Raw genomic sequence first — 23829 nt, 5'->3', positions numbered from 1 at the left:
ATATACGTGGGCAGGGGGCACCCCAAAGCAGAACAGACAATCTCTTAGCCGTGTGCGGTGCCCCCTCCACAGTTTAACACCTCGGTCATATCATCGTAGTGCTTAGGCGAAGCCCTGCGCCAGTAATTTCATCATCACTGTCGCCATGCCGTCGTGCTGACAAAATTCTCCCTCGTCCTCAACTAGATCAAGATCTCAAGGGACGTCATCGTGCTGAACGTGTGCTGAACATGGAGGTGCCGTACGTTCGGTACTTGGATTGGTTGGATCGTGAAGACGTTGGACTACATCAACCGCATTACTAAACGCTTCCGCTTTCGGTCTACGAGGGTACGTGGACACACTCTCCCCGCTCGTTGCTATGCTTCTTCTAGATAGATATTGCATGATCATAGGAATTTTTTTGAATTACTACGTTCCCCAACAGCGTTCTCGTTTGGTGTTCGTGCTGATCTACCTTGTTTCGATGGCGCAAACTTGAGATTGTGGCAAACCCGATGCGAAGATCAGTTCAAACTCTGGAATACTCCGCAGCACAGATGGATCTCGCTGGTGATGTCTCAGTTTGAAGGAGCAGCAGCTCGCTGGTTGGAATCAGTACAATGCAGGTCTCCAAATATGTCCTGGTCTAAATTTTGCTGCAGCTTGCAGAGTCGCTTCGGCAGAAATCAACACCAGACACTGCTCCGCCATCTCTTCTGTATATCCCAAACTAGCACAGTTGTTGATTATGTGGATAGATTCGCTGACTTGTATGATCAGTTGTCTGCATATGAAGAAGTTCCTAATACCTTGCACTACACCACTTGTTTCCTAGATGGACTCAAACCAGGTGTTCGAGTTGCAGTGGCGCTTCAGAAACCCAAGAATCTAGATTCGGCCTATGATTCGGCCTTACTGCATGAGGAGCTTGGGGAAGGAGTGTCACATATCAACTCGTCTGCAGGAATGAGGTCTGGTCCATTCCCACTTCCTCTTCCTCCCAAACCCCATGGTCTGAAACTCTGAAAATAACACCAGCTGACGACAAGTGGTCTGCACTGTGCACTTACCGCGAGTCTAAAGGGCTTTGTTTCGTTTGTGGAGAAAAGGGTCTCGTGATCACGTGTGCAAGTCCACGGTCCAGTTGCATTTTGTGCAAGAGATGATCGATCATGTTCGGTCGATGGAATCTCTCCAGTCAGATAGTTCTGAGTCTGATACAACTTCTATTCACAGTATGCGTCTGTCAGCTGCTACAGTTGGAAAGGACCCCCAATGCTCCATCCCTACAGTTGGAAATTCAGTTACAAGGGCACACTATGGTTTTCTTGGTGGACACGGGCATCACTCATTTATTCATAGATAGTTCTTTTGCTCCTATGTTGGTGGATGTTCAGGATACTATTGTAGTTTCTGTTACAGTGGCTGGAGGAGCATCGTTGCAGTGTTCTCAGATGTTACAATAGTGCAAATGGAGTTGTTGTGATGCTATTTTCTCTTCTGATTTCAGGCTTTACAGTTGTCCACTTATGATGGTATTTTGGGCCTTGATTGGTTGGCTCACATAGTCCTATGCAAGTTGATTGGATTCAGAAGTGGATGTCATTCCAGTAGTCTGGCAGAACAATTACTTTGCAAGGCCTGTTACCTTTTGAGTTTGCAATTACAGTGATATCCTTGTCTCTGATTCAGTGTTTTGCCAATTCTTCAGTTTGTCCTAAAATGCAAGCAGTGTTGGACAAATTCTCTACAGTTTTTCATAGTCCTACTGGGTTACCTCCTCGCAGAGCACAAAATCATCACATCCCATTAATTCCACGAGCCAGACTAGTGTCAGTCAGGCCTTACAGAATTGCCCCACAGCTCAAAGATGAGCTGGAAAAACAAATTCAGGAACTGCTCTCCCTGGGGATGATCAGATATAGTAAGAGCCCATTCTCCTCACCTGTTCTCATGGTTAAAAAGAAGGAAGAGGGGTACTGGAGATTGGTAGTGGATTTTAGACACCTGGATGCAATCACTCTGAAAAGTAAATACCCATTGCCTATAATTGATGAACTGTTGGATGAGCTTGTTGGTGCTTGTTGGTTTACTAAGTTGATTTAAAATCTGGGTTCCATCAGATAAGATTAGCTCCTCATGAAGAGTACAAGACTGCATTCACAACTCATCATGGCCATTTTGAATTTACAGTTCTTGCATTTGGCCTTACTGGTGGTCCTGGAACATTCCAAGGGACAATGAATTTTGATCTATCTCCACTGTTGAGAAAATGTGTGTTATGTTTCTTTGATGATATCGGTGTTCAGTAATACCTTGAGAGAGCATCTACTCCATGTAACTCAAGTATTGACAATTCTTAAGGAAAAGGAATGGAAAGTGAAAATGTCCAAGTGTGCATTTGCTCAACAGGAAATTGCATATCTGGTTCATGTTATCTCTGCTAAGGGTGTTTCTACTGATCCTTCTAAAGTTGTAGCTGTGCAACAGTGGCCTACTCCTACTAATGCAAAGGAAGTCAGAGGATTCCTTGGACTGAGTGGTTATTATAGGAAGTTCATCAAGCATTATGGCATAATTGCTAAACCTCTCACTGAACTACTTAAGAAGGGAGTGCCCTTAGTGTGGACAAGTATCACTGAAGAGTTCCTTTCTATACTTAAAAAAGCACTTATTTTTGCTCCTGTGTTGGCTCTCCCTGATTTCTCTAAGCCATTTACTGTTGAGACTGATGCTTGTGAGTATGGCATTGGGGCTGTTTTAATGCAGCAGGGACATCCATTGGCATTTGTCAGCAAAGCCTTGGGACCTGAGAACAGAGGTCTGTCAGTATATGAGAAAGAATACCTGGCTATTTGATCACCCACAAGTATAGGGGATCGCAACAGTTTTCGAGGGTAGAGTATTCAACCCAAATTTATTGATTCGACACAAGGGGAGCCAAAGAATATTCTCAAGTATTAGCAACTGAGTTGTCAATTCAGTCACTCCTGGATAACTTAGTATCTGCAGCAAAGTATTTAGTAGCAAAGTAGTATGGAAGTAACGGTAACGGTAGCAAAAGTAATATTTTTGGGGTTTTGTAGTGATTGTAACAGTAGCAATGGAAAGGTAAATAAGCGAAGAACAATATGTGAAAAGCTCGTAGGCATTGGATCGGTGATGGAGAATTATGCCGGATGCGGTTCATCATGTAACAGTCATAACATAGGGTGACACAGAACTAGTCCAATTCATCAATGTAATGTAGGCATGTATTCCGAATATAGTCATACGTGCTTATGGAAAAGAACTTCCATGACATCTTTTGTCCTACCCTCCCGTGGCAGCGGGGGTCCTAATGGAAACTAAGGGATATTAACGCCTCCTTTTAATAGATTACCGGACCAAAGCATTAGCACATAGTGAATACATGAACTCCTCAAACTACGGTCATCATCGGGAGTGGTCCCGATTATTGTCACTTCGGGGTTGCCGGATCATAACACATAGTAGGTGACTATAGACTTGCAAGATAGGATCAAGAACTCGCATATATTCATGAAACATAATAGGTTCAGATCTGAAATCATGGCACTCGGGCCCTAGTGACAAGCATTAAGCATAGCAAAGTCATAGCAACATCAATCTCAGAACATAGTGGATACTAGGGATCAAACCCTAACAAAACTAACTCGATTACATGATAAATCTCATCCAACCCATCACCGTCCAGCAAGCCTACGATGGAATTACTCACGCACGGCGGTGAGCATCATGAAATTGGTGATGGAGGATGGTTGATGATGACGATAGCGACGGATTCCCCTCTACGGAGCCCCGAACGGACTCCAGATCAGCCCTCCCGAGAGGTTTTAGGGCTTGGCGGCGGCTCTGTATCGTAAAACGTGATGAAACCTTCTCTCTAATTTTTTTCTCCCCGAACACGAATATATGGAGTTGGAGTTGAGGTCGGTGGAGCGTCAGGGGGCCCACGAGGCAGGGGGCGCGCCCAGGGGGGTAGGCGCGCCCCCTACCCTCGTGGACAGGTGGAGGCCCCCTGACGTGGATTCTTCTTCCAGTATTTTTAATATTTTCCAAAAATACGTTCCGTGGAGTTTCAGGTCATTCCGAGAACTTTTGTTTCTGCACATAAATAACACCATGGCAATTCTGCTGAAAACAGCGTCAGTCCGGGTTAGTTCCATTCAAATCATGCAAGTTAGAGTCCAAAACAAGGGCAAAAGTGTTTGGAAAAGTAGATACGACGGAGACGTATCAACTCCCCCAAGCTTAAACCTTTGCTTGTCCTCAAGCAATTCAGTTGATAAACTGAAAGTGATAAAGAAAAAAATTTACAAACTCTGTTTGCTCTTGTTGTTGTAAATATGTAAAGCCAGCATTCAAGTTTTCAGCAAAGATTATAACTAACCATATTCACAATAACACTTAGGTCTCATGTTTACTCATGCCAATGGCATAATCAACTAGCGAGGAATAATAATAAATCTCGGATGACAACACTTTCTCAAAACAATCATAATATGATATAATAAGATGGTATCTCGCTAGCCCTTTCTGAGACCGCAAAACATAAATGTAGAGCACCTTTAAAGATCAAGGACTGACTAGACATTGTAATTCATGGTAAAAGAGATCCAGTCATACCCAATATAAATTAATAATAATGGATGCAAATGACAGCAGCGCTCTCCAGCTAGTGCTTTTTAATAAGAGGGTGATGACTCAACATAAAAGTAAATAGATAGGCCCTTCGCCGAGGGAAGCAGGGATTTGTAGAGGTGCCAGAGCTCGATTTTAAAGCAGAGATAAATAATATTTTGAGCCGCATACTTTCATTGTCAACATAACAACCGAGAGATGGTGATATCTTCCATGCTACACACATTATAGGCGGTTCCCAAACAGAATGGTAAAGTTTATACTCCCCCTCCACCACAAGCATCAATCCATGGCTTGCTCGAAACAACGAGTGCCTCCAACTAACAACAGTCCCAGGGGGTTTTGTTTGCAATTATTTTGATTTAGTTTGCATAAAGCATGGGACTGGGCATCCCGGTGACCAGCCATTCTCTCGTGAGTGAGGAGCGGAGTCCACTCCTCTTGAGAATAACCCGCCTAGCATGGAAGATACGGACAGCCCTAGTTGGTACATGAGCTATTCGAGCATACAAAACAGAATTTCATTTGAAGGTTTAGAGTTTGGCACATACAAATTTACTTGGAACGACAGGTAGATACCGCATATAGGAAGGTATAGTGGACTCATATGGAATAACTTTGGGGTTTAAGGAATTGGATGCACAAGCAGTATTCCCGCTTAGTACAAGTGAAGGCTAGCAAAAGACTGGGAAGCGACCAACTAGAGAGCGACAACAGTCATGAACATGCATGAAAATTAATGAACATTGGGTGCAAGTATGAGTAGGATATAATCCACCATGAACATAAATATCGTGAAGGCTATGTTGATTTGTTTCAACTACATGTGTGAACATGTGCCAAGTCGAGTCACTTAAATTATTCAAAGGAGGATACCACCCTACTGTACCACATCACAACCATTTTAATAGCATGTTGGCATGCAAGGTAAACCATTATAACTCATAGCTAATCAAGCATGGCACGAGCAACTATAATCTCTAATTGTCATTGCAAACATGTTTATTCATAATAGGCTGATCAGGAACGATGAACTAATCATATTTACAAAAACAAGAGAGGTCGAGTTCATACCAGATTCTCTTATCTCAATCAGTCCATCATATATCGTCATAATTGCCTTTCACTTGCACGACCGAATGATGTGAATAATAGTAATAGTGCACGTGCATTTGACTAAGCTGGAATCTGCGAGCATTCAATAAACAGGAGAAGACAAGGCAATATGGGCTCTTGGTTAAATCAACAATAATGCATATAAGAGCCACTTCAACAATTTAATCATGGTCTTCTCCTATCGAACCCCAAAGAAAAGAAAAGAAATAAAACTATTTACAAGGGAAAGCTCCCAACAAGCAAAAAGAAGAACAGGAAATCTTTTTGGGTTTTCTTTTAATTATTACTACTACAGCAAGAAAGTAAACTAGCTAGAAGCTACAACTAATTTTTTTAAGGTTTATCAAACACACAAGAAGAAAGCATAAAAAGGAAAAATAAACTAGCATGGATATTACAGTGAAAAAGTATGAGCACCGACATCTAGCAATGAGTGTGTGAACATAAATGTAATGTCGGTGGGAAATACGTACTCCCCCAAGCTTAGGCTTTTGGCCTAAGTTGGTCTATTGCCACGGATGGCATGGCGGATATCCAAAGTTGTAGTTGGGGTCGTACTGAGATGCAGCGGCTATTGCAACGTGGGCTGCAGCTTGGAGGCGAGCTGCCCTCGTCCTCCTTTCGTACTCATCTGCCTCCTCCATGGTTATAAAATGTCTTCCTTTTGCCTGATAATCAAAGAAGGCAGGAGCAGGGAGAGTAATATGGATAGCACGACGCCTGTCAAAGATTAGTCGGTACTGGAGAGGTGGTTGGTTCCTCTCAACAAACTGATGGTGAACCATAGCATTAAAGTCTAGATAAGTAGGAGGCAATTCAATATCATCATCACGTATGGTTACACCAAGAAAATCAGCTAAGCGGGTTGCATAAATTCCACCAAAGAAATCTCCATTAAATCTATTATGATGCAACCTACGTGCAACAATGGCTCCCAGATTATAAGATTTATCTCCTAACACAGCACTCCTAAGAATACTGAGGTCAGGGACACACATGTGACATGCTTCATCCTTACCATTTATGCACCTACCTATAAAGAGAGCAAAATACTGTATAGTAGGAAAATGAATACTCCCTATGGTAGCTTGTGTTATGTCTCTAGATTCACCCACAGTTATACTGGCAAGAAAATCTCTAAATTCAGATTTGCGAGGTTCAAGAGGACTACCCCATTGTGGAAGTTTGCAAGCAGTGGTAAAATCCTCTAAGTCCATGGTATAAGAATTTTCGTAAAGATCAAACAGGAACAGTTTGAGAATTACGTGAAGATGAATATTCAAACCTCCTCACAAAGGAACTAGTGAGATAGTGGTACTGGCGGCACTTTTCTGCCACGAAGCTCACAAGATCGGCGTTACGCAAATATGCGTTAAATTCCTCCTTAATTCCTGCTCGATCCATGAAGTCCTCTGAAGGCCATTCACAAGACCGCACTGGAGCGTTCCTTGGTGGCTCATCGTCAGCATCACGCATTGCAAGCCTGGGTCCTTGCTTCCTTGAAGAACCACCTTGGTACATTTTCCTAAGCATATTCTTCCTCTGCAAAATTTCTGAAATTTTTAGTAAATTCAAATAAAACTGAACCAAGCTCAACAAAATTGATAGCAACTACTCCTACAAGTGCCTAGAGCCTATATCATGCATTAGAACTACTTAGAACCATATAAATTTGACATGCAAGCTCAAGAACATGGTCACCTAGGCAGCACAAATTTGCAATGAATAAAGCACTAGAACAAAAACTAATTGGACCAATGGAGGAGTCACATACCAAGGAACAATCCCCCCAAGCAGTTTTGTGAGAGGTGCTTTGAGCAAGGAGATCGAAAATCGCAGTAAAATGAGCTAGAACTTGTGCTTGAGCTGGATGATGATTTTTTTGGGAGGAAGAAGAAGTGTGTGGGTGCAGGAATAAGTGGAGGGGAGCCACCGTGAGCAGGGGGCGCGCCCTGTAGGGGTGGGCGCGCCCTGGACCCTTTTGGCCAGGTGCTTGCTCCCCCTGCTGTGTTCTCAGTGCCAGATATTCTCAAATATTCCAGAAAAAATCATATTCCAATTTCAGGGCATTTGGAGAACTTTTATTTTCGGGGTATTTTTATATTGCACGGATAATTCAGAAAACAGACAGAAGATACTATTTTTACTTTATTTCAACTAAATAACAGAAAGTAAAAGGAGGGTACAGAAGGTTGTGCCTTCTAATTTCATCCATCTCATGCTCATCAAAAGGAATCCACTAACAAGGTTGATCAAGTCTTGTTAACAAACTCATTTCGAATAACATGGAACTGGAGAAATTTCGAATAACACTATGTTACCTCAACGGGGATATGCACATCCCCAATAATAAGAATATCATATTTCTTCTTGACAGTGGGTAGAGGAAATTCAAAACCTCCAAAAATAATCGATGGAATTTTTCCAATAGAATTGATACTATGAATTTGAGGTTGTTTCCTCGGAAAGTGTACCGTATGCTCATTACCATTAACATGAAAAGTGACATTGCCTTTGTTGCAATCAATAACAGCCCCTGCAGTATTCAAAAAGGGTCTACCAAGAATAATAGACATACTATCGTCCTCGGGAATACAAGAATAACAAAGTCCATTAAAATAGTAACATTTGCAACCACAACAGGCACATCCTCACAAAATACCGACAGGTATAGCAGTTGATTTATCGGCCATTTGCAAAGATATTTCAGTAGGTGTCAACTTATTCAAGTCAAGTCTACAATATAAAGAGAGAGGCATAACACTAACACCGGCTCCAAGATCACATAAAGCAGTTCTAACATAGTTTCTTTTAATGGAGCATGGTATAGTTGGTACTCCTGGATCTCCTAGTTTCTTAGGTATTCCACCCTTAAAAGTATAATTAGCAAGCATGGTGGAAATTTCATCTTCCGGTATCTTTCTTTTATTAGTAACAATTTCTTTCATATACTTAGCATAAGGATTCATTTTGAGCATATCAGTTAATCGCATACGCAAAAAGATAGGTCTAATCATTTCAGCAAAGCGCTCAAAATCCTCATCCTCCTTTTTCTTGGATGGCTTCGGAGGAAAAGGCATGGGTTTCTGAACCCATGGTTCCCTTTCTTTACCGTGTTTCCTAGCAACAAAGTCTCTCTTATCATAACGTTGATTCTTTGATTGTGGGTTATCAAGATCAACAGCAAGTTCAATTTCTACATCATTATCATTACTAGGTTGAGCATCAACATGAACATCATCATTAACATTTTCACTAGGTTCATGCTCATTACCAGATTGTGTTTCAGCATCAGAAATAGAAATATCATTTGGATTCGCAGGTGGTTCAGCAATAGGTTCACTAGAAGCATGCAAAGTCCTATCATTTTTCTTTTTCCTCTTTTTAGAAGGACTAGGTGCATCTACATTATTTCTCTGAGAATCTTGCTCAATTTAGGGTGGCCTTCAGGATACAAAGGTTCCTGAGTCATTTTACCAGTTCTAGTAGCCACTCTAACAACATAGTCATTATTCTTACTATTCATTTCATTGAGCAAATCATTTTGAGCTTTAAGTACTTGTTCTACTTGAGTGGTAACCATAGAAGCATGTTTACTAATGAGTTTAAGTTCACCTTTAACTCTAGACATATAATTACCCAAGTATTCAAGCATATCGGAATTGTATTTCAATTGTCTACCAAAATAAGCATTAAAATTTTCTTGTTTAACAATAAAATTATCAAACTCATTTAAGCATTGTCTAGCAAACTTATAGTGAGGAATATCACCTTCATCAAATCTATAGAGAGAATTTACCTTTACTACCTGTGTCGGGTTATCAAGACCATGAGTTTCAATAGGTGGTGGATTAAGATCATATATTTCTTCAACACGCGGTAAATTAAGACCATGTATTTCTTCAATAGGAGGTAAATTCTTAACATCTTCAGCTTTAATACCTTTTTCTTTCATAGATTTCTTTGCCTCTTGCATATCTTCATGACTGAGAAATAGAACACCTCTTTTCTTCGGAGTTGGTTTAGGAATAGGCTCAGGAATAGGCTCAGGAACTGTCCAATTATTTTCATTGGTCAACATATTATTCAATAGAATTTCAGCTTCATCCGGTGTTCTTTCCCTGAAAACAGAACCAGCACAACTATCCAGGTAATCTCTGGAAGCATCGGTTGGTCCATTATAAAAGATATCAAGTATTTCATTTTTCTTAAGAGGATGATCAGGCAAAGCATTAAGTAATTGGAGAAGCCTCCCCCAAGCTTGTGGGAGACTCTCTTCTTCAATTTACACAAAATTATATATATATATCCCTTAAAGCGGCTTGTTTCTTATGAGCAGGGAAATATTTAGCAGAGAAGTAATAAATCATATCCTGGGGACTACGCACACAACCAGGATCAAGAGAATTAAACCATATCTTAGCATCACCCTTTAATGAGAACGGAAATATTTTAAGGATATAAAAGTAGCGAGTTCTCTCATCATTAGTGAACAGGGTGGCTATATCATTTAATTTAGTAAGATGTGCCACAATAGTTTCAGATTCATAGCCATAAAAAGGATCAGATTCAACCAAAGTAATTATATCAGGATCAACAGAGAATTCATAATCCTTATCAGTAACACAGATAGGTGAAGTAGCAAAAGTAGGGTCAGGTTTCATTCTAGCATTAAGAGATTGCTGCTTCCATTTAGCTAATAACTTCTTAAGATCACTTCTATCATTGCAAGTAAGAATAGCTCTAGCGGATTTTTCATCCAGAACATAACCCTTAGGCACAACAAGCAATTCATATTTATTAGGGGAAGAGTCCTCATCATCACTATCTTCAATATTACCAGTTTCAATAATTTCATTCTCTCTAGCCCTAGCAAGTTGTTCATCAAGAAATTCACCAAGTGGCACAGTAGTATCAAGCATAGAAGTAGTTTCATCATAAGTATCATGCATAGCAGAAGTGGCATCATCAATAACATGCGACATATCAGAATGAATAGCAGAAGCAGGTTTAGGTGTCGCAAGCTTACTCAAAACAGAAGGTGAATCAAGTGCAGAGCTAGATGGCAGTTCCTTACCTCCCCTCGTAGTTGAGGGATATATTTTCGTTTTCTCGTCTTTCAAGTTCCTCATAGTGACCAGCAGATATAAATCCCAAGTGACTCAAAGAATAGAGCTATGCTCCCTGGCAACGGTGCCAGAAAATAGTCTTGTTAACCCACAAGTATAGGGGATCGCAACAATTTTCGAGGGTAGAGTATTCAACCCAAATTTATTGATTCGACACAAGGTGAGCCAAAGAATATTCTCAAGTATTAGCAACTGAGTTGTCAATTCAGTCACACCTGGATAACTTAGTATCTGCTGCAAAGTATTTAGTAGCAAAGTAGTATGGAAGTAACGGTAACGGTAGCAAAAGTAATATTTTTGGGTTTTGTAGTGATTGTAATAGTAGCAATGGAAAGGTAAATAAGCGAACAACAATATGTGAAAAGCTCGTAGGCATTGGATCGGTGATGGAGAATTATGCCGGATACGGTTCATCATGTAACAGTCATAACATAGGGTGACACAGAACTAGCTCCAATTCATCAATGTAATGTAGGCCTGTATTCCGAATATAGTCATACGTGCTTATGGAAAACAACTTCCATGACATCTTTTGTCCTACCCTCCCGTGGCAGCGGGGTCCTAATGGAAACTAAGGGATATTAACGCCTCCTTTTAATAGATTACCGGACCAAAGCATTAGCACATAGTGAATACATGAACTCCTCAAACTACGGTCATCATCGGGAGTGGTCCCGATTATTGTCACTTCGGGGTTGCCGGATCATAACACATAGTAGGTGACTATAGACTTGCAAGATAGGATCAAGAACTCGCATATATTCATGAAAACATAATAGGTTCAGATCTGAAATCATGGCACTCGGGCCCTAGTGACAAGCATTAAGCATAGCAAAGTCATAGCAACATCAATCTCATAACATAGTGGTTACTAGGGATCAAACCCTAACAAAACTAACTCGATTACATGATAAATCTCATCCAACCCATCACCGTCCAGCAAGCCTACGATGGAATTACTCACGCACGGCGGTGAGCATCATGAAATTGGTGATGGAGGATGGTTAATGTGTTGGAAATATGCCCTAGAGGCAATGATAAATGGTTATTATTATATTTCTGTGTTCATGATAATAGTCTTTTATTCATGCTATAATTGTATTGTCCGGAAATCGTAATACATGTGTGAATACATAGACCACAACCTGTCCCTAGTAAGCCTCTAGTTGACTAGCTCGTTGATCAACAGATAGTCATGGTTTCCTGACTATGGACATAGGATGTCATTGATAACGGGATCACATCATTAGGAGAATGATGTGATGGACAAGACCCAACTTAAGCATAGCATAAAAGATCGTGTAGTTTCGTTTGCTAGAGCTTTTCCAATGTCAAGTATCTTTTCCTTAGACCATGAGATCGTGCAACTCCCGGATACCGTAGGAGTGCTTTGGGTGTGCCAAACGTCACAACGTAACTGGGTGACTATAAAGGTGCATTACGGGTATCTCCGAAAGTGTCTGTTGGGTTGGCACGGATCGAGACTGGGATTTGTCACTCCGTGTAAACGGAGAGGTATCTCTGGGCCCACTCGGTAATGCATCATCATAATGAGCTCAATGTGACTAAGTCGTTAGTCACGGGATCATGCATTGCGGTACGAGTAAAGAGACTTGCCGGTAACGAGATTGAACTAGGTATTGGGATACCGACGATCGAATCTCGGGCAAGTAACATACCGATTGACAAAGGGAATTGCATACGGATTGATTGAATCCTCGACACCGTGGTTCACCCGATGATATCATCGTGGAACATGTGGGAGCCAACATGGGTATCCAGATCCCGCTGTTGGTTATTGACCGGAGAGGCGTCTCGGTCATGTCTGCATGTCTCCCGAACCCGTAGGGTCTACACACTTAAGGTCCGGTGACGCTAGGGTTGTAGAGATATATGTATGCGGAAACCCGAAAGTTGTTCGGAGTCCCGGATGAGATCCCGGACGTCACGAGAGGTTCCGGAATGGTCCGGAGGTGAAGAATTATATATAGGAAGTCCAGTTTTGGCCACCGGGAAAGTTTCGGGGGTTATCGGTATTGTACCGGGACCACCGGAAGGGTCCCGGGGGTCCACCGGGTGGGGCCACCTGTCCCGGAGGGCCCCGTGGGCTGAAAGTGGAGGGGAACCAGCCCCTAATGGGCTGGGGCGCCACTTTGGGCCTCCCCCCCATGCGCCTAGGGTTGGGAACCCTAGGGGGGGAGTTTCCCCTTGCCTTGGGGGGCAAGGCAACCCCTTCCCCCTTGGCCGCCGCCCCCCCCTTGGAGATCCCATCTCCAAGGGCTGCGCACCCCCCCTTGGGGGCCTATATAAAGGGGGGGAGGGAGGGCAGCACACTACAGCCTTTGGCGCCTCCCTCCTCCCCTGCAACACCTCTCTCTCGCGCGCAGAAGTTCGGCGAAGCCTTGCCGGAGAGCCGCTACATCCACCACCACGCCGTCGTGCTGTTGGATCTCCATCAACCTCTCCTCCCCCCTTGCTGGATCAAGAAAGGAGGAGACGTCGCTGCACCGTACGTGTGTTGAACGCGGAGGTGCCGTCCGTTCGGCACTCGGTCATCGGTGATTTGGATCACGGCGAGTACGACTCCGTCATCCACGTTCATTGGAACGCTTCCGCTCGCGATCTACAAGGGTATGTAGATCCACTCCTTTCCCCTCGTTGCTAGTAGACTCCATAGATGCATCTTGGTGAGCGTAGGAAAATTTTAAATTATGCTACGATTCCCAACAGTGGCATCATGAGCCAGGCCTATGCGTAGTTACTATGCACGAGTAGAACACAAAGAAGTTGTGGGCGTTGATGTTGCCAATTCTTCTTGCCGCTACTAGTCGTTTCATGTTTCGGCGGCATTGTAGGATGAAGCGGCCCGGACCGACCTTACACGTACGCTTACGTGAGACAGGTTCCACCGACTGACATGCACTAGTTGCATAAGGTGGCTAGCGGGTGTCTGTCTCTCCTACTTTAGTCGGAACGGATTCGATGAAAAGGGTCCTTATGAAGGGTAAATAGAAATTGGCAAATCACGTTGTGGTCATACGTAGGTAAGAAATCGTTCTTGCTAGAAACCTACAAACCACGTAAAAACTTGCAACAACAATTAGAGGACGTCTAACTTGTTTTTGCAGCAAGTGATATATGTGATATGATATGGCCAGAAGATGTGATGAATGATATATGTGATGTATGAGATTGATCATATTCTTGTAATAGGAATCACGACTTGCATGTCGATGAGTATGACAACCGGCAGGAGCCATAGGAGTTGTCTTTATTATTTTGCATGACCTGCGTGTCATTGAATAACGCCATGTAATTTACCTTACTTTGTTGCTAAACGGTTAGCCATAGAAGTAGAAGTAATCGTTGGCGTGACAACTTCATGAAGACACAATGATGGAGATCATGATGATGGAGATCATGGTGTCATGCCGGTGACGAAGATGATCATGGTGCCCCGAAGATGGAGATCAAAGGAGCATGATGATATTGGCCATATCATGTCACTATTTGATTGCATGTGATGTTTATCATGTTTTTGCATCTTATTTGCTTAGAACGACGGTAGCAAGTAGGATGATCCCTTATAATAATTTCAAGAAAGTGTTCACCCTAACTGTGCACCGTTGCGAAGGTTCGTCGTTTCGAAGCACCACGTGATGATCGGGGGTGATAGATTCTTACGTTCGCATACAACGGGTGTTGACGAGCCTAGCATGTACAGACATGGCCTCGGAACACACGCAATACACTTAGGTTGACTTGACGAGCCTAGCATGTACAGACATGGCCTCGGAACACGGAGGACCGAAAGGTCGAGCATGAGTCGTATAGAAGATACGATCAACATGGAGATGTTCACCGATCTTGACTAGTCCGTCTCACGTGATGATCGGACACGGCCTAGTTGAGTTCGGATCATGTTTCACTTAGATAACTAGAGGGATGTCTATCTGAGTGGGAGTTCATTAAATAATTTGATTATATGAACTTAATTATCATGAACTTAGTCTAAAAAATCTTTACACTATGTATTGTAGATCAAATGGCCCACGTTGTCCTCAATTTCAACGCGTTCCTAGAGAAAACCAAGCTGAAAGATGATGGCAGCAACTATACGGACTGGGTCCGGAACCTGAGGCTCATCCTCATAGTCGCCAAGAAAGATTATGTCTTAGAAGCACCGCTAGGTGAAGCACCAATCCCTGAGAACCAAGACGTTATGAACGCTTGGCAGCAGCGTGCTGATGATTACTCCCTCGTTCAGTGCGGCATGCTTTACAGCTTAGAACCGGGTCTCCAAAAGCGTTTTGAGAAACATGGAGCATACGAGATGTTCGAGGAGCTGAAACTGGTTTTTCAAGCTCATGCCCGGGTCGAGAGATATGATGTCTCCGACAAGTTCTTCAGCTGTAAAATGGAGGAGAACAGTTCTGTTAGTGAGCACATACTCAGAATGTCTGGGTTGCACAACCGCTTGTCTCAGCTGGGAGTTAATCTCCCGGATGACGCGGTCATTGACAGAATCCTCCAGTCGCTTCCACCAAGCTACAAGAGCTTTGTGATGAACTACAATATGCAGGGGATGGAAAAGACCATTCCCGAGGTATATTCAATGCTGAAATCAGCGGAAGGGGAGATCAAAAAGGAACATCAAGTGTTGATGGTGAATAAAACCACTAAGTTCAAAAAGGGCAAGGGTAAGAAGAACTTCAAGAAGGACGGCAAGGGAGTTGCCGCGCCCGGTAAGCCAGTTACCGGGAAGAAGTCAAAGAATGGACCCAAGCCCGAGACTGAGTGCTTTTATTGCAAGGGAAGTGGTCACTGGAAGCGGAACTGCCCCAAATATTTAGCGGACAAGAAGAAGGCCGGCAACACCCAAGGTATATGTGATATACAAGTAATTGATGTGTACCTTACCAGTACTCGCAGTAGCTCCTGGGTATTTGATACCGGTGCGGTTGCTCATATTTGTAACTCAAATCAGGAACTACGGAATAAACGGAGACTGGCAAAAGACAAGGTGACGATGCGCGTCGGGAATGGTTCCAAGGTCGATGTGATCGCCGTCGGCACGCTACCTCTGCATCTACCCACGGGATTAGTTATAAACCTCAATAATTGTTATTTAGTGCCAGCTTTGAGCATGAACATTGTATCTGGATCTCGTTTAATTCGAGATGGCTACTCATTCAAATCTGAGAATAATGGTTGTTCTATTTATTTGAGAGATATGTTTTATGGTCATGCCCCGCTGGTCAATGGTTTATTCTTGATGAATCTCGAACGTGATGCTACACATGTTCATAGTGTGAATACCAAAAGATGTAAAGTTGATAACGATAGTCCCACATACTTGTGGCACTGCCGCCTTGGTCACATTGGTGTCAAGCGCATGAAGAAGCTCCATGCAGATGGACTTTTGGAGTCTCTTGATTACGAATCATTTGACACGTGCGAACCATGCCTCATGGGTAAGATGACCAAGACTCCGTTCTCCGGAACAATGGAGCGAGCGACCAACTTATTGGAAATCATACATACCGATGTGTGCGGTCCAATGAGCGTTGAGGCTCGCGGAGGATATCGTTATGTTCTCACTCTCACTGATGATTTAAGTAGATATGGGTATGTCTACCTAATGAAACACAAGTCTGAAACCTTTGAAAAGTTCAAGGAATTTCAGAGTGAAGTCGAGAATCAGCGTGACAGGAAAATAAAATTCTTACGATCAGATCGTGGTGGAGAATATTTAAGTCACGAATTTGGTACACACTTAAGGAAATGTGGAATAGTTTCACAACTCACGCCGCCTGGAACACCTCAGAGAAATGGTGTGTCCGAACGTCGTAATCGCACTCTATTGGATATGGTGCGATCTATGATGTCTCTTACCGATTTACCGCTCTCATTTTGGGGTTATGCTTTAGAGACTGCCGCATTCACTTTAAATAGGGCACCGTCTAAATCCGTTGAGACGACACCGTATGAATTATGGTTTGGGAAGAAACCTAAGCTGTCGTTTCTAAAAGTTTGGGGATGCGATGCTTATGTCAAGAAACTTCAACCTGAAAAGCTCGAACCCAAATCGGAAAAATGCGTCTTCATAGGATACCCTAAGGAAACTATTGGGTATACCTTCTACTTCAGATCCGAAGGCAAGATCTTCGTTGCCAAGAACGGGTCCTTTCTAGAGAAGGAGTTTCTCTCGAAAGAATTGAGTGGGAGGAAAGTGGAACTTGATGAGGTGATAGTCACCCCTTCCGAACCGGAAAGTAGCGCAGCGCGGGAAAATGTTCCTGTGGTGCCTACACCGACTGGGGAGGAAGTTAATGATGATGATCATGAAGCTTCAGATCAAGTTACTGAACTTCGTAGGTCCACAAGGACACGTTCCGCACCAGAGTGGTACGGTAACCCTGTCCTGGAAATCATGTTGTTAGACAACGGTGAACCTTCGAACTATGAAGAAGCGATGGCGGGCCCAGATTCCGATAAATGGCTAGAAGCCATGAAATCCGAGATAGAATCCATGTATGAAAACAAAGTATGGACTTTGACTGACTTGCCCGATGAGCGGCGAGCCATAGAAAACAAATGGATCTTTAAGAAGAAGACGGACGCAGATGGTAATGTGACCATCTACAAAGCTCGACTTGTCGCTAAGGGTTATCGACAAGTTCAAGGGGTTGACTACGATGAGACTTTCTCACCCGTAGCGAAGCTGAAGTCCGTCCGAATCATGTTAGCAATTGCCGCATACTATGATTATGAGATATGGCAGATGGACGTCAAAACGGCATTCCTTAACGGCTTCCTTAAGGAAGAGTTGTATATGATGCAGCCGGAAGGTTTTGTCGATCCTAAGAATGCTAACAAAGTATGCAAGCTCCAGCGCTCAATCTATGGGCTGGTGCAAGCATCTCGGAGTTGGAACATTCGCTTTGATGAGATGATCAAAGCGTTTGGGTTTACACAGACATATGGAGAAGCCTGTGTTTACAAGAAAGTGAGTGGGAGCTCTGTAGCATTTCTCATATTATATGTGGATGACATATTATTGATGGGAAATGATATAGAATTCTTGGAAAGTATAAAGGCCTATTTGAATAAATGTTTTTCAATGAAGGACCTTGGAGAAGCTGCTTATATATTAGGCATCAAGATCTATAGAGATAGATCAAGACGCCTCATTGGTCTTTCACAGAGTACATACCTTGACAAGATATTGAAGAAGTTCAGTATGGATCAGTCCAAGAAGGGGTTCTTGCCTGTATTGCAAGGTGTGCAATTGAGCACGGCTCAATGCCCGACCACGGCAGAAGATATAGAAGAGATGAGTGTCATCCCCTATGCCTCGGCCATGGGGTCTATTATGTATGCCATGCTGTGTACCAGACCTGATGTAAACCTTGCCGTAAGTTTGGTAGGAAGGTACCAAAGTAATCCCGGCAAGGAACACTGGACAGCGGTCAAGAATATCCTGAAGTACCTGAAGAGGACTAAGGATATGTTTCTCGTCTATGGAGGTGACGAAGAGCTCGTCGTAAAGGGTTACGTCGACGCTAGCTTCGACACAGATCCGGATGACTCAAAGTCACAGACCGGATACGTGTATATTTTGAATAGAGGAGCAGTAAGCTGGTGCAGTTGCAAGCAAAGCGTCGTGGCGGGATCTACATGTGAAGCGGAATACATGGCAGCCTCGGAGGCAGCACAGGAAGCAGTCTGGATGAAGGAGTTCATTACCGACCTAGGGGTGATTCCCAATGCGTCGGGCCCAATGACTCTCTTCTGTGACAACACTGGAGCTATTGCCCTTGCGAAGGAGCCCAGGTTTCACAGGAACACCAGGCATATCAAGCGTCGCTTCAACTCCATTCGTGAAAGTGTTCAAAATGGAGACATAGATATTTGTAAAGTACACACGGACCTGAATGTAGCAGATCCGTTGACTAAACCTCTCCCTAGGGCAAAACATGATCAACACCAGGACGCAATGGGTGTTCGATTCATCACAATGTAACTAGATTATTGACTCTAGTGCAAGTGGGAGACTGTTGGAAATATGCCCTAGAGGCAATGATAAATGGTTATTATTATATTTCTGTGTTCATGATAATAGTCTTTTATTCATGCTATAATTGTATTGTCCGGAAATCGTAATACATGTGTGAATACATAGACCACAACCTGTCCCTAGTAAGCCTCTAGTTGACTAGCTCGTTGATCAACAGATAGTCATGGTTTCCTGACTATGGACATAGGATGTCATTGATAACGGGATCACATCATTAGGAGAATGATGTGATGGACAAGACCCAACTTAAGCATAGCATAAAAGATCGTGTAGTTTCGTTTGCTAGAGCTTTTCCAATGTCAAGTATCTTTTCCTTAGACCATGAGATCGTGCAACTCCCGGATACCGTAGGAGTGCTTTGGGTGTGCCAAACGTCACAACGTAACTGGGTGACTATAAAGGTGCATTACGGGTATCTCCGAAAGTGTCTGTTGGGTTGGCACGGATCGAGACTGGGATTTGTCACTCCGTGTAAACGGAGAGGTATCTCTGGGCCCACTCGGTAATGCATCATTATAATGAGCTCAATGTGACTAAGGCGTTAGTCACGGGATCATGCATTGCGGTACGAGTAAAGAGACTTGCCGGTAACGAGATTGAACTAGGTATTGGGATACCGACGATCGAATCTCGGGCAAGTAACATACCGATTGACAAAGGGAATTGCATACGGATTGATTGAATCCTCGACACCGTGGTTCACCCGATGATATCATCGTGGAACATGTGGGAGCCAACATGGGTATCCAGATCCCGCTGTTGGTTATTGACCGGAGAGGCGTCTCGGTCATGTCTGCATGTCTCCCGAACCCGTAGGGTCTACACACTTAAGGTCCGGTGACGCTAGGGTTGTAGAGATATATGTATGCGGAAACCCGAAAGTTGTTCGGAGTCCCGGATGAGATCCCGGACGTCACGAGAGGTTCCGGAATGGTCCGGAGGTGAAGAATTATATATAGGAAGTCCAGTTTTGGCCACCGGGAAAGTTTCGGGGGTTATCGGTATTGTACCGGGACCACCGGAAGGGTCCCGGGGGTCCACCGGGTGGGGCCACCTGTCCCGGAGGGCCCCGTGGGCTGAAAGTGGAGGGGAACCAGCCCCTAATGGGCTGGGGCGGAACCCTAGGGGGGGGAGTTTCCCCTTGCCTTGGGGGGCAAGGCAACCCCTTCCCCCTTGGCCGCCGCCCCCCCTTGGAGATCCCATCTCCAAGGGCTGCGCACCCCCCCTTGGGGGCCTATATAAAGGGGGGGGAGGGAGGGCAGCACACTACAGCCTTTGGCGCCTCCCTCCTCCCCTGCAACACCTCTCTCTCGCGCGCAGAAGCTCGGCGAAGCCTTGCCGGAGAGCCGCTACATCCACCACCACGCCGTCGTGCTGTTGGATCTCCATCAACCTCTCCTCCCCCCTTGCTGGATCAAGAAAGGAGGAGACGTCGCTGCACCGTACGTGTGTTGAACGCGGAGGTGCCGTCCGTTCGGCACTCGGTCATCGGTGATTTGGATCACGGCGAGTACGACTCCGTCATCCACGTTCATTGGAACGCTTCCGCTCGCGATCTACAAGGGTATGTAGATCCACTCCTTTCCCCTCGTTGCTAGTAGACTCCATAGATGCATCTTGGTGAGCGTAGGAAAATTTTAAAATTATGCTACGATTCCCAACAGTGGCATCATGAGCCAGGCCTATGCGTAGTTACTATGCACGAGTAGAACACAAAGAAGTTGTGGGCGTTGATGTTGCCAATTCTTCTTGCCGCTACTAGTCGTTTCTTGTTTCGGCGGCATTGTAGGATGAAGCGGCCCGGACCGACCTTACACGTACGCTTACGTGAGACAGGTTCCACCGACTGACATGCACTAGTTGCATAAGGTGGCTAGCGGGTGTCTGTCTCTCCTACTTTAGTCGGAACGGATTCGATGAAAAGGGTCCTTATGAAGGGTAAATAGAAATTGGCAAATCACGTTGTGGTCATACATAGGTAAGAAAACGTTCTTGCTAGAAACCTACAAACCACGTAAAAACTTGCAACAACAATTAGAGGACGTCTAACTTGTTTTTGCAGCAAGTGCTATGTGATATGGCCAGAAGATGTGATGAATGATATATGTGATGTATGAGATTGATCATATTCTTGTAATAGTAATCACGACTTGCATGTCGATGAGTATGACAACCGGCAGGAGCCATAGGAGTTGTCTTTATTATTTTGCATGACCTGCGTGTCATTGAATAACGCCATGTAAATTACTTTACTTTGTTGCTAAACGCGTTAGCCATAGAAGTAGAAGTAATCGTTGGCGTGACGACTTCATGAAGACACAATGATGGAGATCATGATGATGGAGATCATGGTGTCATGCCGGTGACGAAGATGATCATGGTGCCCCGAAGATGGAGATCAAAGGAGCATGATGATATTGGCCATATCATGTCACTATTTGATTGCATGTGATGTTTATCATGTTTTTGCATCTTATTTGCTTAGAACGACGGTAGTAAGTAAGATGATCCCTTATAATAATTTCAAGAAAGTGTTCACCCTAACTGTGCACCGTTGCGAAGGTTCGTTGTTTCGAAGCACCACGTGATGATCGGGTGTGATAGATTCTAACGTTCGAATACAACGGGTGTTGACGAGCCTAGCATGTACAGACATGGCCTCGGAACACACGCAATACACTTAGGTTGACTTGACGAGCCTAGCATGTACAGACATGGCCTCGGAACACGGAGGACCGAAATGTTGGAAATATGCCCTAGAGGCAATAATAAATGGTTATTATTATATTTCTGTGTTCATGATAATAGTCTTTTATTCATGCTATAATTGTATTGTCCGGAAATCGTAATACATGTGTGAATACATAGACCACAACCTGTCCCTAGTAAGCCTCTAGTTGACTAGCTCGTTGATCAACAGATAGTCATGGTTTCCTGACTATGGACATAGGATGTCATTGATAACGGGATCACATCATTAGGAGAATGATGTGATGGACAAGACCCAATCCTAAGCATAGCATAAAAGATCGTGTAGTTTCGTTTGCTAGAGCTTTTCCAATGTCAAGTATCTTTTCCTTGGACCATGAGATCGTGCAACTCCCGGATACCGTAGGAGTGCTTTGGGTGTGCCAAACGTCACAACGTAACTGGGTGACTATAAAGGTGCATTACGGGTATCTCCGAAAGTGTCTGTTGGGTTGGCACGGATCGAGACTGGGATTTGTCACTCCGTGTAAACGGAGAGGTATCTCTGGGCCCACTCGGTAATGCATCATCATAATGAGCTCAATGTGACTAAGGCGTTAGTCACGGGATCATGCATTGCGGTACGAGTAAAGAGACTTGCCGGTAACGAGATTGAACAAGGTATTGGGATACCGACGATCGAATCTCGGGCAAGTAACATACCGATTGACAAAGGGAATTGCATACGGATTGATTGAATCCTCGACACCGTGGTTCACCCGATGATATCATCGTGGAACATGTGGGAGCCCACATGGGTATCCAGATCCCGCTGTTGGTTATTGACCGGAGAGGCGTCTCGGTCATGTCTGCATGTCTCCCGAACCCGTAGGGTCTACACACTTAAGGTCCGGTGACGCTAGGGTTGTAGAGATATATGTATGCGGAAACCCGAAAGTTGTTCGGAGTCCCGGATGAGATCCCGGACGTCACGAGAGGTTCCGGAATGGTCCGGAGGTGAAGAATTATATATAGGAAGTCCAGTTTTGGCCACCGGGAAAGTTTCGGGGGTTATCGGTATTGTACCGGGACCACCGGAAGGGTCCCGGGGGTCCACCGGGTGGGGCCACCTGTCCCGGAGGGCCCCGTGGGCTGAAAGTGGAGGGGAACCAGCCCCTAATGGGCTGGGGCGCCACTTTGGGCCTCCCCCCCATGCGCCTAGGGTTGGGAACCCTAGGGGGGGAGTTTCCCCTTGCCTTGGGGGGCAAGGCAACCCCTTCCCCCTTGGCCGCCGCCCCCCCCCCCTTGGAGATCCCATCTCCAAGGGCTGCGCACCCCCCCTTGGGGGCCTATATAAAGGGGGGAGGGAGGGCAGCACACTACAGCCTTTGGCGCCTCCCTCCTCCCCTGCAACACCTCTCTCTCGCGCGCAGAAGTTCGGCGAAGCCTTGCCGGAGAGCCGCTACATCCACCACCACGCCGTCGTGCTGTTGGATCTCCATCAACCTCTCCTCCCCCCTTGCTGGATCAAGAAAGGAGGAGACGTCGCTGCACCGTACGTGTGTTGAACGCGGAGGTGCCGTCCGTTCGGCACTCGGTCATCGGTGATTTGGATCACGGCGAGTACGACTCCGTCATCCACGTTCATTGGAACGCTTCCGCTCGCGATCTACAAGGGTATGTAGATCCACTCCTTTCCCCTCGTTGCTAGTAGACTCCATAGATGCATCTTGGTGAGCGTAGGAAAATTTTAAATTATGCTACGATTCCCATCATAATGATGACGATAGCGATGGATTCCCCTCTCCGGAGCCCCGAACGGACTCCAGATCAGCCCTCCCGAGAGGTTTTAGGGCTTGGCGGCGGCTCCGTATCGTAAAACGCGATGAATCCTTCTCTCTGATTTTTTTCTCCCTGAACACGAATATATGGAGTTGGAGTTGAGGTCGGTGGAGCATCAAGGGGCCTACGAGGCAGGCGCGCCCCCCACCCTCGTGGACAGGTGGACGCCCCCTGACGTGGATTCTTCTTCCAGTATTTTTAATATTTTCCAAAAATACGTTCCGTGGAGTTTCAGGTCATTCCGAGAACTTTTGTTTCTACACATAAATAACACCATGGCAATTCTGCTAAAAACAGCGTCAGTCCGGGTTAGTTCCATTCAAATCATGC

This window comes from Triticum aestivum, chromosome 2D (assembly GCF_018294505.1).
Source record: "Triticum aestivum cultivar Chinese Spring chromosome 2D, IWGSC CS RefSeq v2.1, whole genome shotgun sequence".
Classification (NCBI taxonomy): Eukaryota; Viridiplantae; Streptophyta; class Magnoliopsida; order Poales; family Poaceae; genus Triticum; species Triticum aestivum.
Note: the sequence above shows the minus strand (reverse complement) of the source record.